The sequence below is a fragment of the Heterocephalus glaber genome, unplaced genomic scaffold (genome assembly GCF_053883595.1).
Source record: "Heterocephalus glaber isolate CG9 unplaced genomic scaffold, H.glaber_assembly_v1.0 deba00001465, whole genome shotgun sequence".
Taxonomy (NCBI): Eukaryota; Metazoa; Chordata; class Mammalia; order Rodentia; family Bathyergidae; genus Heterocephalus; species Heterocephalus glaber.
Window position 1 is genome coordinate 12684117 of NW_028258312.1, and position 13543 is coordinate 12697659.

Below are 13543 nucleotides of genomic sequence, written 5' to 3' on the forward strand. Positions count from 1 at the left end.
AATTTTAGAACTTCAGTAGAAACCCTATAGGAGGCTGTATTAGTCAGATTTCCAGTAGTATCACAAAATACCTGAGAGAGTCAACATATAAAGAGGAAATTATTTTGGCTCACAGTTTTAGAGGTTGCAATTCTGAGTAGATCAGGCTGTTGTTTATGGGACTGTGGTGAAGCAGCACACTGCAACAGGGTGTGAGGCAGAGCTTAGCCCTCACCACATGGCTGGGAAATGAAAAAGAGAGGAGGAAGGGTAGGCCCCACGAGCCCCTTTGAAGGCACGCTGCAAGGACCTCTCTTCCACCATTAGGCCCCAGTTGTAAAGTTTCTATCACTTCCCAAAAGCACCAAGCTGGGAGGGAACTAAGCCCTAACACATAGACCTTCATGGTCCATTTTAGGACAGATATTCCAGGTCTAAACTACAGCAGAGCCTAAGAAAGTTACTTGAGAGGAGATGGATAATTTAATTAATTTAATGCAGTGAAGACAAAACAAAGTTTGTGGATACATGACATATTTTGAAGGTAGATTAAAAATCACTTTTAATGGATATATATGGTTAATAGTTAAGGCTCTCCAGAGAAACAGAACCAATGTTTTGTGTGTGTGTGTGTGTGTGTGTGTGTGTGTGTAATATGTAAAATAAGGAAATCACACATTATGGAAGCTGGCAAGTCTAAAATCTGCAGGCTGCGTGGTAAGATGGAGACCTAGGAGAGCTGATGTTCTAGTTTGAGTCCTAAAGCATCTGCTAGAGAATTCGGTCTTGCTCAGGGTAGTCTAGCCTTTATGTTTCATTTGGGTCTTCAGCTGATTGGATGAGGTATATGCACATTGGAAGGGCCATCTGCTTTCCTCAGTCTACCCACTCAAATGTTAACTTCGTCTAGGAACAACATTCTCACACAAACAGCAAAACACTGTTTGTCCCAATACCTGGGTATCACATGGCTCAGTCAAGTTGACTCATCAAATTATCCATTGAGTATGCCCCTTTACAGGGCAGGGAGAAAAGTGACCTTGCTCTTCTCACTCGAAGTAATTCCACTGATGAACAATATCATTTTCCAAACCACTGTTGAAATTTCACTCTGTGGTGTCCAAACACTACAAAACCATACAATCCCAAAGCAGAAGTCTGGGCACAGTATGCACACAACAATCTTTTTTCTACCACTGTCACTGAGACTCTTCCTCTTCCAGACTGAGCTGTCATTATCAATCACCATATTTCAGATCTGATTCATCTGTTCTTCCTTAGTTGTTGAAATCTAGATTCTTTTGTAAAAAAAATTTCTTTTTATTCTGAAATAGAAACTGGAGAAAGGACATGATTCTTTCAGAAAAAAATGGCTCAATTCAGTTGTTACTTTACATTTAAGCTAAGCACCACTCAAAAAGTGGACATAAAGCAAGTGATTCCTGTTTGCCCATCACTACGCCAGCTACATAGCAGAGTTCAGATGTTAGTTGCACAACACTTTCTTTGTTACCAGAAGCTAAGACTGCTCTGTGACAAATAGGACAGGTAGAATTCTCAGATAACTCGCGATTGATGCAGTGGATGTGGTACTCATGAGAACAAGGCAGTTTATGAAGTTTGTTGCCTTCTGTATATTCTGTAATGCAAACACTACAGGTTTTTAATGCATTGTTTTCACCAAAACTTCTCATTGCCAAGTTGTCAATCTGTTCTTTGTTGAGTCCTCTGAGTTGATCATCATCATCCTCATTTAAGAGGAAAAACTGAGCCAGACTAAGGAAGGCTGAAGAGCCACCTTCACCAAATGTGACTGGGGTTCTATGTTGACCTTTTCACCTGGACCCTGATGAGCTTCCTTCATCACTGCCTTCAAACAACTTTGATTGAGTTTCTGAACTTTCACCACTGAAACTGGAACTTGAATGGGAACCAGAACTGCTACCATCACCAGAACACCCTCTTCCATTCTGTGACTCTACCCTTTCCATATTTGCAATTGGGACCAAGCCACTAGGTTCTGAATTGCTATCACTGTACAAAGAGGGGCTTAACTCATCAAAACCTGTCATTATCTGCCGTAACATGGTCTGAATTGCAACAGATGTAGTCTCACTTAAACCAGTATGTAAAATTCTATGAATGGGAATCCTGATGGTACTGACATAGGTTCTCATACCTGCCTGCTTAAAACATGAAAATGTACGCTTAAAACCTCTTTGTTTACTTTCATAAGTAATAGTGTTATTTGGTGTCTGAGACCTCGACCGTGTTCTGCTAGCTATGCTGTCTTTCTATCTATATTCTCCAGGATGAACTCTTCTAACTTGAAGATCAAGGACTATGGTTGGAGTTTTCTGTCCTGATCCTGTAGATTCACCACTAATGGCTATGTCTGAAGACCCTGCTCCTTGAGAGGTATTTCTTGTTCCAGAAGCTGCAAAAAGACCTCTGGTTAACAGCTCAGGGCCAGTTATTTGTTGTTTCAATGTCATATGGTGCCAGGTTCTAGAACTTCCCTCAGTCTCATTTACTAAAGGGTGATCAAAAGTTTGAGATGAAATACTATGATGAGATCTTTGTGGAATTTCACTCATTGGATGCAGAGGTGACCTACTTCTTTCAGCTCTGGCTCTGGTTCTCTGATGGTCTGGGCTCCTACTTCTTGTCCTCCTCTGACCTCTAGTAGGTGGGATTTCTGTTTTTAATGTTTCAGTTGAATTTCATTCTGACCTAGATGGTCTTGCAGATGTTGCTTCAGATCGTGGATTTTCCACTGGCCTTTGGCTATTGTTGTCTGTAATCTCTCCACTAGAACGTCTTGAAGATGGCTCATTTTCATTCTTTGGGTTTTGGCTCTCATTATTAGGGTTAACATTTATCTCTAAACTGAATCTGAAATCACCACTCTGGATTAGTCTGGCTCACAGCTCTCCAAGAGTGGTTTCCTCTTTGTCCACTTCTTGTCGTATTTCCAGTTTGTCTGACAGAATTAAGCCAGTCTATTATAGAGTCACAATTAGATACATTCTCTGAAGAGTCTCTACCTCTATTTTCATCTGAGTTTTGTGGTGGTGGACCCTCTTTAATTTGTTGTAGTCATCTCAGTGACTCTTCCTCTGTACTTTCTCCTGGGGTGCCTGGCAAATTGTTATCTCTAGTAAGCCTATAGTCTTCACTCAAGTTATCTACAAATTGATAGAAAGCTTCTTCTCCATCCAATCGGTCCATCTGACTTTGGCGCTGTGCTGCAGATTGATCACCACATCCTTTATCATTAGAGGCTGAGTTTTCCATCTTGATGAACAAGTGGAAAATTATCTGACTGCTATGACATAGTATAGAAACACAATAAACTGGATTTTAGTTTTCTTCACTCTGATTCAGTTTTAAGGTCAGGATCTGACTCGGTTAGTTCAGCCGTTTTCGCTCAGGCTCTTCCGCGCCTCAGCTGCCACGGTTTTCAAGCTGTGAGCGATTGAGCACATGAGCGGCTGGCTGAAACCTGCCCCTACCGCCGGTCTGCTCCCAGGCGTTGCTCAGGCAGCCATTATCTTCCCCATTGTTAACAAGCAGCCGCCAAAATCTAGATTCTTAATGGGCCACATGGCTAAATGTATTAAACGCTATCATCACTGGCCTTTCTTTCACCGACTGCACTTAGCTTCTGATGTACGCGGGCAAATGTGATGCATACAAAGTGTACCAAGTCCAGGCAGTGCCTTCTTTATCCTTTTCCTCCTTTGTTGTTGAGTGAAATTCAAAGATAATGCAAGATGTTTGAGAAGTCGCTTTGGAGCAAAAATTAATCTGGCAAAAGGAAATTATTACCTCTGTGGTGGACTATTTGCATTAGGTTACTGTTTTGGTTTATTATTTATGGCTAAAAATAGCCTAATTCCTCTTTTGAGATTGATAAATGTACAACTGCTAAGTAAGTTTGTATTACTGAAAGCAAGAAAGTCATGAAGTTCCTTCTCTCTCTGCTTTCTTCCCTTTCTCCCTTCTTCCTTTCATTTTTTTTCCTACTTTATTTTCCAATTTTATTTATTTTTCATTGAAAAATCAGTGGAATTATTATTTAAATGGTAAATTTTGTTTCCCTGTGCAGCTGGAGTTGAGATTAAGAGAATACTTTGCTTATTAAGTGCATATATGCGTATCGCCTTCTATCAAAATATGCATATTAAAAAATCATGGCAAGCCAAGTGTGGTGTCTACTGCCTGTAATACCAGCACTGAGGGAATGCTGGCAGGAGGCTTTGATCAGCGCAGAGACCTGGGTTCAATCTCCACTACTGAAACAAAGCAAAACCAAACAAACAAAGCACGTGGCTTTTTATGTGAGGTTCAGATTATATGAAGCATCAGCCTTTATGGTTTAGATCTGAAATATCCTCCAAGAGTCTCAGAGCTCAGAGGCAGCATTTTGGGGCTGTTATTGCACCATGGGGGCGCTATACTCATCAGTGGACTCATCTAACGGAGCTGTTAGGAGGTAGGGCCTCAGAGGAAGGAGTGGGCCAGTGGGGCCTGACCAGAAGGACAGAGCATCCTGTGTTCTCACTTCTCACTCTGCTCCCTGGCTGTCACTGTGTGAGCAGCTTTCCTTCCATGTAGCAGGGCCTTCCGCCATGCCATTTCTGCATGTGAGCTATCAGCCATGAGATGGAACTTCTAAATCTGTGGGCCAAATCAAGCCTAGGCTCCTGTGCATTGTGGGTGTTGAGTATTGTGTCTTTGCAGTGAGGAAAATAACTAAGGCATCAGCTTTATATTACTTTCTGTGTTCAATATATTCTTTTCAAAATGTGTGAAAGGGTTTACTGGTCCTTATTTTTGTAAGATCCAAAACAGGACAACTTTTCCATATTTACTATATATACAAAGTAGGCATCATAATAAATAGATCTTTGGCTCTTCAAGTGTCCAGACTAAAATTGCAAAAATATCTGGGGACTATTGAAATTTTCCTTCATTTTAAGCCCCTATTTTCCTTCTACTTACTAAGTCTTTGTGATAATCTCAAAAACAATAAAGATTAAGTCTTGTCTCTGTTTAAATGGTGCCCCAACTAAGTATTATAGTTATATTAACCATATAACTTTTTTTCAGGATAAATGTTCACAGTTCTTTCAAATGATTTCCAAGTGACAGATTTCAATTATTCATTCCATTTTAGTTATATTATCACTGAGCTTGCTCTCATTAGTCAATGATTCTCTTGATGCAAGTAACTATAAAATTTTAGGGTAATCTGAATGGCTCACAGTAGACAGAAAAAGCTTAACCTGGATTCTGTACTTCAATTAATGTCTTTTAAATCCATTCACATTTGACCTATGCTTTAACTTGATGATATTTGCTCAAATCTCACTTACGTTACAGTTTTGACTCAAGCTGATTTTAATTTTTTTAAAAATTGGCAGCTTGTTTGGTCCAACAATATAGATCATGGTTTTAGCTTCTTTGGTCTTGATGCTGTTACACAAAGCATTCATAGTATTCCAGCAAGTGAACAAGTTGTGATCATTGGTTGTCTTAGTCACTTTCCCATTGCTGAGACAAAATGCCTGGCACTCACAGCTTGAAGGAGGAGACGTTTATTTAGCTCACAGTTTCCAGTGTGTTCAGTTCAAAGTCAGTTGGTCTGAGGCAGAAATGCCATGGTGGAAAGGCCTGGCTCATCCCATCAAAGCCAGGAAGCATAAAAGAAAGGAGAGCTAAGAATACACCCTTCCAGGTCACCCACCAGTGACCCACTTCCAACCAGGCCCCACACCTGACACCACGTTCAGCTACTGAGCTCATTACTGGATGAATCTACTGTGTTAGTTACTTTTCTGTCCTTGCTGAGACAAATTACCCAACACCCACAGTTAGAGGGGAAGCAGTTTATTTGGCTTACAGTTCGTAGAGATTTCAGTCCAACATCAAGACCCAAACCATATCATTCCGCCCCTGGCCTCCCAAAGACTCACGTACATTCCTTTATACAAAAGGCATTTAGTCCATCTCTAAACATTGCCAAAGTCCTAATAGTTTCAGCATTGCTGAAATGTCCAAAGTGTCCTCTGAGATTTAAGGCAAACTCTTAGCTGCAAGGCTCTGTACAAATGAAAAGTTAAACATTTCCAACATTCAATGGCACAAGACAGACATTACCATTCCAAAAGCTTCAAACAGGTGGATTCAAAGTAAGGCCAAAATAAGTCCAAAATCCAGCAGGCCAAACATTAAATCCTGTAGTTCCTGGTGCAGCACCGAGGCAGTCTGTGGAAAGTTGTGAACTCCAAACGGCTTGGGTGGCTCCGCCCCGTGGCACTTTTGTTGGTTGTAGCTCCCATGGCTTCCTTCCTGGGCCAGCTCTGCTCCCTCCTTGCAGTTTTCCTCAGAGGATCCATGCTCCTGGCTTCTACAAACTTCCGGGGTCTCCACTGCACCTTTAGCTTCATACTCACAGCTTCACACACTGCCCTCTGAGGGGCACACTGCTTGGCCTCCCAGGCCTTCTTCTGAAATCTGGTTGGAAGTATTCCTGACCCCACAACTCTTGCATTCTGCATGTGCCTAAGACCAGCACCATGTGGATGATGCCAACATCTGTTGCCAGCTGGAGCAGTAGTATCAGTCTTCCCTCTCTGTTGGCTATAGGGGTCCAATGCCTATGAACCAAATCCCAAGGAACAACTTCCCTAGGCTGCCATTCTGGAACCTTGTATTCTGAGGCTTTCTTCTCAAAGCAAAATCTTTCACCTTTATAACTCTGAGTCTGCAAAGGCTGGAGTCCTGCTGCTTCCTATGATGCCCTCAGGCCATCTTTTGTATTCTATTCCTTCTCAGCAATCTAGATCTCCTCTGCTCTATCTTTGCAGTCCATAGCTTTACTGGAGCTTCTTTTCTGGTCAACTTCAAAACATTTAAAATCATTCTGCATTCTTTTAAATCATTCTAAATCACTCTACATCAAGCCTATGAGCACATGAAGCTTTGAGGGGACATCAAGACCCAAACCATAACATCTACTGATGAAGTACAGTACCACTACTCAATCACCTTCCAATCATAGGAGACTTTGGGGAACATTTTAGATCTAAACTGTAACACTGGCACAAGAGAAGTACCATGTTTCAATGCTAGGGAGAAGCATTCAGTACAAACATCTTCACTCTCTCCCATTTGCTTGTTCTCAGAAAAGAACTTGGAGATGAGAGAACCAGAAAATGGAGGAACTTGTATCCTCCAATTCACCATTTGCAGGAGAAATTTTCAGGAAAGTCTTCTGAAAAGGGAAATCTACACTGAACCTTCCATGAGCCAGAGAGGAACAGTTATTTACTGCTTTAAATTGATGGGATTGATAGCCTATTCTAGTATGTGTTTTCAGCTTTTATTAAACTTCTTTCCCTATTTTGACATTAAGCTTTACTTCGCCATACTTTGCCATAGTCATTTATTCAACTATATTGTCACTTAACCTACATTTAATTATCACATACACAAGCACATAATGCAATTTTTCACAGTTGCTATGATGAAATTCAAGCAAGTTGTGAGTGATTTTGGTTTATAGTATAAATTACGATCATATTCTACCTTTGATATATTATTTACCTGTCATATATATGTATATATGTGTGTGTGTGTCACTTGCCATTTCTTTTTCCTAGCTTCTGCACTGTTGTTGGCATACATTTTATGTTTTCATATCTTTTAAACACCGCAGTACTTTAATTTTGTTAAAACAGTGATTTGTCTTAGGAAGAGATTGGAATAGTATGAAAAACCCTATGTATTTATTTATTCATGGGTCATAAACTCTATCTTCTCATTTCTGGTGCTCTCTATTCTGTTCTGTAGCTCATTGTTTCTACCTGGAATCATTTTTCTTCTTCCTGAAAGACTTCGTTGAACATTTTTTTGTGTAGGTATTTGCTCTTGGTGATGAGTTTATTTTAGGTTTTTCAGATGTCTGGAAACTTCTTCATTTCACCTCCATTGGGCAGCTGTCTCCTTAATGTTTTCAAATGACTTTTTCCCTACACCAGAATACTTTCTTCGCCATCATGTGCTGTCAACGATCTGCTGAATAGGCGGAGGACACTCTGCACCTTCCCCCGGTGCAACTTCTCCCCATCACATCTCTGCTCTGCAAATTCCAGCTGTCTTGGTCTCCTTGGGCTTCAGCTCTGTCTCCCCCACCCCTGCCCTCCTCACTCACTTGAAAACCTCCTCAAGGATGCAAACTACTGTTCATTTCATTTCTTTTTGTCTCTTAGAGATCTCATAGCTAGTGTCTCTTTTTCCCTTTATACATTTATTTCCTCCTTTTGCCTCTTTCAGGCGAAGATTAACAATGGCCCTTGTTATTTCAATTTGGCAGAAGAGGATGTCCCTGCATTGACTATATTACCAATGCTATTTCTTGTATAATTTAAAACATTTTTAGTTTTTATTTTACTACTGTCTCAGAAGCCTTTATTTCCTATAATCCCCTGGTTTAGGAAGCTTCTGTATGTTCTCATAAACTGGAGATCCTTGTATCCCCCTCATCAAAGACTAGACAGTTGACTCTGTATGTTCCCTGATGCTCAGTGAAGTAATTTTGTTTTCACTGGGCCTTGGCCTTTGTGAGATGTGATATCTTTATCTTTGTCCCTTGGCATCTTGCTCTGAGAACTTCCACAAGTAATTCTAAGTAGAAATGCAGGGTTTTAAAAATTTTATTTTAACCTATGCCTTGAACTTTGTGCACCAAAGCTCTTACTTGCATTTGTAAGTATTTTGTTAGCTAATTAGTAGCAGCCTGCTAGCTTCTTCAACTCTACGCTAGACTTCTTCCAACTGCCAGTAAAGTGAGAAAAGATTACGATGAAAGAATGTATGAAAATCCCTTGCTCACCTCTCTTACCTTGTCTGTAATTGGACCTTTTTTGTACTGTTTCTGAGTGAATTGAGCCTTCTGGTGGATTTGTTATTAAAATTCCTGGAGGTACCCTGCTGGAACAAATGATAGCTCGATGTTCCTTTCTACAATTATAAATTTTAATAACCCTCATAACCCCCATCCTCCTCCTACTTCCCTAAGAAACAGGTAAGGGTTAAATTGTGGATGTGACAGAACCGTCAAGAGCTGTTATATGGTTGTTTCTCTACTCAGTAAAGATGGCATTTCATGCCAGGCAAGGTGGTACATGCCTGTAATTATAGCCTTTCAGGAGGTGAGGGAGGGGGAACACAAGTTCCCGGCCAGCCTGGGCAACTCGGCTAGCTTCTGCCCCAAATGCAATTGTAAAAGGAAGAGGGATTGGTCATACTTGTAGATCATTTACCTAATATGCATGAGGCCCTGTGTTCAAGGCCTAAAAAAATACAATGGTGTCTTTCCATGATTATAATGTTATGATTACATATCTCCTATAGAATAATAGCATATTTATATTATTATTATGTATTGTTAGGCTTCTCAAAAGGAATTGATAGACATATAGGCCACTTCCAAGATTTAGCTGTTATGAATTGTGCTGCTATAATCATAGAAAGAAAGCATGGTATTTATACACAATGGAGTGTTACTCTGTTATCAAGAAGGAAAAACTTGAATCATTTGTAGAAAAATGGATGCACCTTGAGGCCATAATGTCAAATGAAATAAATCAGAGACACAAGATTAAATATGGCATGGTTTCTCTTCTACAAGAAACCCAATTAAGTGCAAAATAAAAGACATATAACAGGAAGCAGGGAGAGAAATATATATATACACACATATATATATACACACATACATATATACATATATATACACATAAATATACGTATATATATGTACATATATGTGTATATATATGTATTTCATTTTGGTACCGGGGATCGAACTCGGGTCCTTGGGCTTATGCAGCAGGTGGCCGAACCACTGAGCTAAATCCCCAGCCCAGCAGGGACAGAAATATTTTGCAAAGGAAAGGAAATGAAGAGATGGAAGGAGTGGGTCTAGAGGGGAAAGAAAAGCAATGAATGAAGAATTGGGGTGTGTTATATACATGGGTCAACTCCCCACGAGGAATGCAATCATTATGTACTGCAAACATGCACTAATAAAGAAATTGAAACGAGGAACTGAGTTGTTAGAATATATACATGTGCATATAAAATCATATAAGGGGACTGACTTATTAGGGTGGTATGTTGGGTCAGGATACCGTATAAGAGCCATCTGCACCCTGGATGCAAAGGATGCAAAGGATGCAGTCAGTAGCTGCTTGGTCCAAGAAGGTGGAAGACCAAGGGTACAGCCCCAGGGAAGCTGCTCGCCCGTGCTCTGGAGGCTGACATCCACAGGTGGCGACAGCAGCAAAAGATTAGCTGCTCAAGCAGAATCAAGCTTGCCAGGGTGGGCTGACTTCCTCCTTCCTACCATTCCCCTCCTTCCACACCCAGGCGGGGGCTTCCCTTCCCAGTTCCTGGACTACAGCCACCTGTCTCCAAAACACCTCCACAGACACATCCAGAAGTGTGCTCTACCAGCCTTCTAGGCCTCTCACCATCCAGTCGAGCTGACAAGATTAGCCTACTGAAGACTTTTCTAGGCATCAGAACTCAGATTTTGACTAGAAAAGAAAATAAATTTGTTTTAGAAGTAATGTTCTTACCACTAGTTTACCATAGGATACTTTCTTCTAGTTTAAACATCTCTTGATATATAAATCCAGTAGTGATTCTTCACTGCTATGTTTTGCCATTTCTAGCGTAAGTATACTTTTTGATACTTAGTAGAAAGCATTGAGCTTAATTTAAAAAGTTTAAATTGACTAGACATAGTAATTTTTATAGTAATTAGATATTTTTCACTATCTCTAAGGCTGGTTTCTTGTGGAATTATTGTATTAAGTGTTTATATGTTTTCTCAAAAATTGTGATTAACCATACTTATGTATGTATCTAATGATTTATGATTAGTATGACTAAAAAGGTTTAGCTCCATTTCATCTCAATATAAATATGTGCCATTGCAGTTCAAAACAGTATTAAAATAATCTAGTTCAGCACTGAATTTTTTCTTAGGTATATTATTTTAAATCATACATTCTAGGACACATTTAAATGGAAAAAATAAAACTACAAAGAAGATTACTTAGATTATTTCATTGTTTTTATTTAGTTAACATCTATGGCATTATTAAATCTTTAATGCTAGGATTTTTAATTAACCTCAACAATATTTGCATTTGGCTGTACTGGTACTCAGGTAATGCCAGGATCCTTCTAATTTTAATATTCTATGAGTCCTACACTGTTACAGTGCTAAAGGATTCACATACAGTCTGCCGCTGGAAGAGAATAAAGTAAACAGAAGAGAATACGATAAAGTGCTCAAGATAAACATATCAGTAGGTTCTCAACCAGTAGACTTACCTACAAGGAAGGCCAACATGGAATCATAAGACTGCACTTAGCGTGGAGTCAGGACAAGGGGATTAGTGGGATAATCTTGACAGTTTCTGTCACTGAACTCTTTTGTCTTGGTTTCTCCAGTTCCTGGCAGGGAAGATCTGTTACAGAGAATGATATCCACAGGCAGGGACATCTGTTCCTGTGTAGTGTTGGAGCTTTAGTATGAAATTTGGATGTTGTTTTCTCTTCCATTCTTTACCCTTAAAAATATACCAAATGAAATCCACGAAAAGAATAACAATTTATCGGTTATCTTCTGAAATTTAACATGGTGCATTTTGACAATGTGCATTACAGACAGATTTGCCATAGACGAATTGCATAATTAGTTTAAAATATGATGATTTACCATAGAATCATCGGAGACTAAATCAATCATTCTTTTTTTCTTCTGTGTTGCAAACTTGAGTCTCCTTCCTTCCATCATCATTGCGGCATAAAAATGTAAGGTAACAGGAAAGTGCTGTTGGTAACATGTTCAGTAAGAGCAAGCGGTATTGAAAGTGAAGCAAGAGCACATTTGCTCATCTTTCAACAAAATTCTACCCTCTAACACTGCAGGAATCAAGATTTCTCCTTGGTGTGGATTTAAGTGCATACGCTACTCTGGCTTTGGCAGTATATTTTGAATGTGTTGATTCAGAGCTGAAAACAAGTCTTAAGCCATTAGTGTATGTTACCATATCTTATCACAGCAAACTCGGCTGGCTAGGTAAATTACTTCATGTTGCATAGATCCAATGATGATACCTATTTATACCTTTTTACTTTGAGTCCATTTCTGTCTAAAGAAAGCCTGGAGGGATTACACACTATGCTTGGTTTGTGTACCTTCAAAATCTGAGGTATCAAGAACAGCAGGTATGTTTTAAAATATGTAAATTCAGAGAAATGTGAGTTTTGGTCTCTCAGAATGACTGCAATAATTCTACCCCAAAGAGCTTGACTGTATTAATTAAAAGACAGAAAATGCAAAGTCCAAGCTGGGAGAATTGAATTGAAATCCTTAACAAGTGGCAGGGCACTTATTAGCCACTGACTTTGGAAGAGCTCCTGGTCTTTTCTAGGATATGGTTTCCTCAATGTTTGAAATGTAGATAATACTAACCATGTTCACGTAAGGATTAATAATGGGATATGGAGCTAACATTTGAAATGTTAGTTCTTGTTTCTACTCCCCAGTTCTTGGGTAAATAGGAAATAGGAGTTTCACAAAATAATAGGAGTTTCACAAAATAATATTTATTTATCGTATTATGTACAGGCACTGTGTGTTGTTATTTACCGTCTGTCTCATTGAAATATGACCGCTACAAGGGCAGCAGTGCTTGCCAGTTTTCATTGGTCCATACACCCGGAGAGACTGTAATGGTGTTTAGCACCCAGAAAATAAATTTCTCCATGATACGTGAATGAATGAATCCTAAGTAGTATCACACAACAGACTTAAGGTCTTTAAAGCATTTTGTTTATTTATCCCACAAGTAGGAATTATTTTCATGACTATCGTCGTCGTTGACCTTAGATGTGCAATATGCGTCCAAAGAACGTCATGTTCTTAAATTTTCCTCATTTCTGTTCCTTCAGTTTTGGGGAAGGAAAACCAAAAGCGATGGTCGTGTCTTGCTGTTAATGCTGTGGTGACCAGTGGATCTCCAGTTCTAAGGAGGATGACAGGTAAAATCTTACCACGATGTTCACGAAAACTAAAGTACTAGAGCCATGGCTGCTTGATTCTTGGAGTCCAGGAGTCTTGGTTCGGTAGGAAGAAAACCGCAGCGTATTTTCTTGAAAGGTCTCCTGATGCAACGGTGTTTACAGCTTTCCTATCAGAACCCGGGGGAACTTCCGTCCACAGACTCGCGCAGTCTGTTTGCTCCCAGTCTCCGGCTCGGGGAAAGGGCGTGGCGGGCTGGCATCCGTGGTGGCGCAGCTCTCGCCCCCTCACCTGGCGGCGGCCGGGTCGCACGCCCGCGCTGCACACTACGCCTGGAGCCCGTCAGACCCAGCCACAGGTAGGGCGCCCCGGCGCGCTCCACGCAGCTCCGGGGGGAAGGGCGGGACACCGCGGGCGACGCCTGGAGGTGGGAGGGCCTGGAGGCGGGCCGGT

The 13543-nt window shown here is 40.3% G+C and overlaps 1 pseudogene; it reads right to left on the reverse strand.

Moving 5' to 3' along the window:
* Positions 1 to 1376: 1376 nt before the first annotated feature.
* On the reverse strand, positions 1377 to 3276 carry LOC101705605 (E3 ubiquitin-protein ligase RLIM pseudogene; annotated as a pseudogene).
* Between the last annotated feature and the right edge of the window lie 10267 nt (positions 3277 to 13543).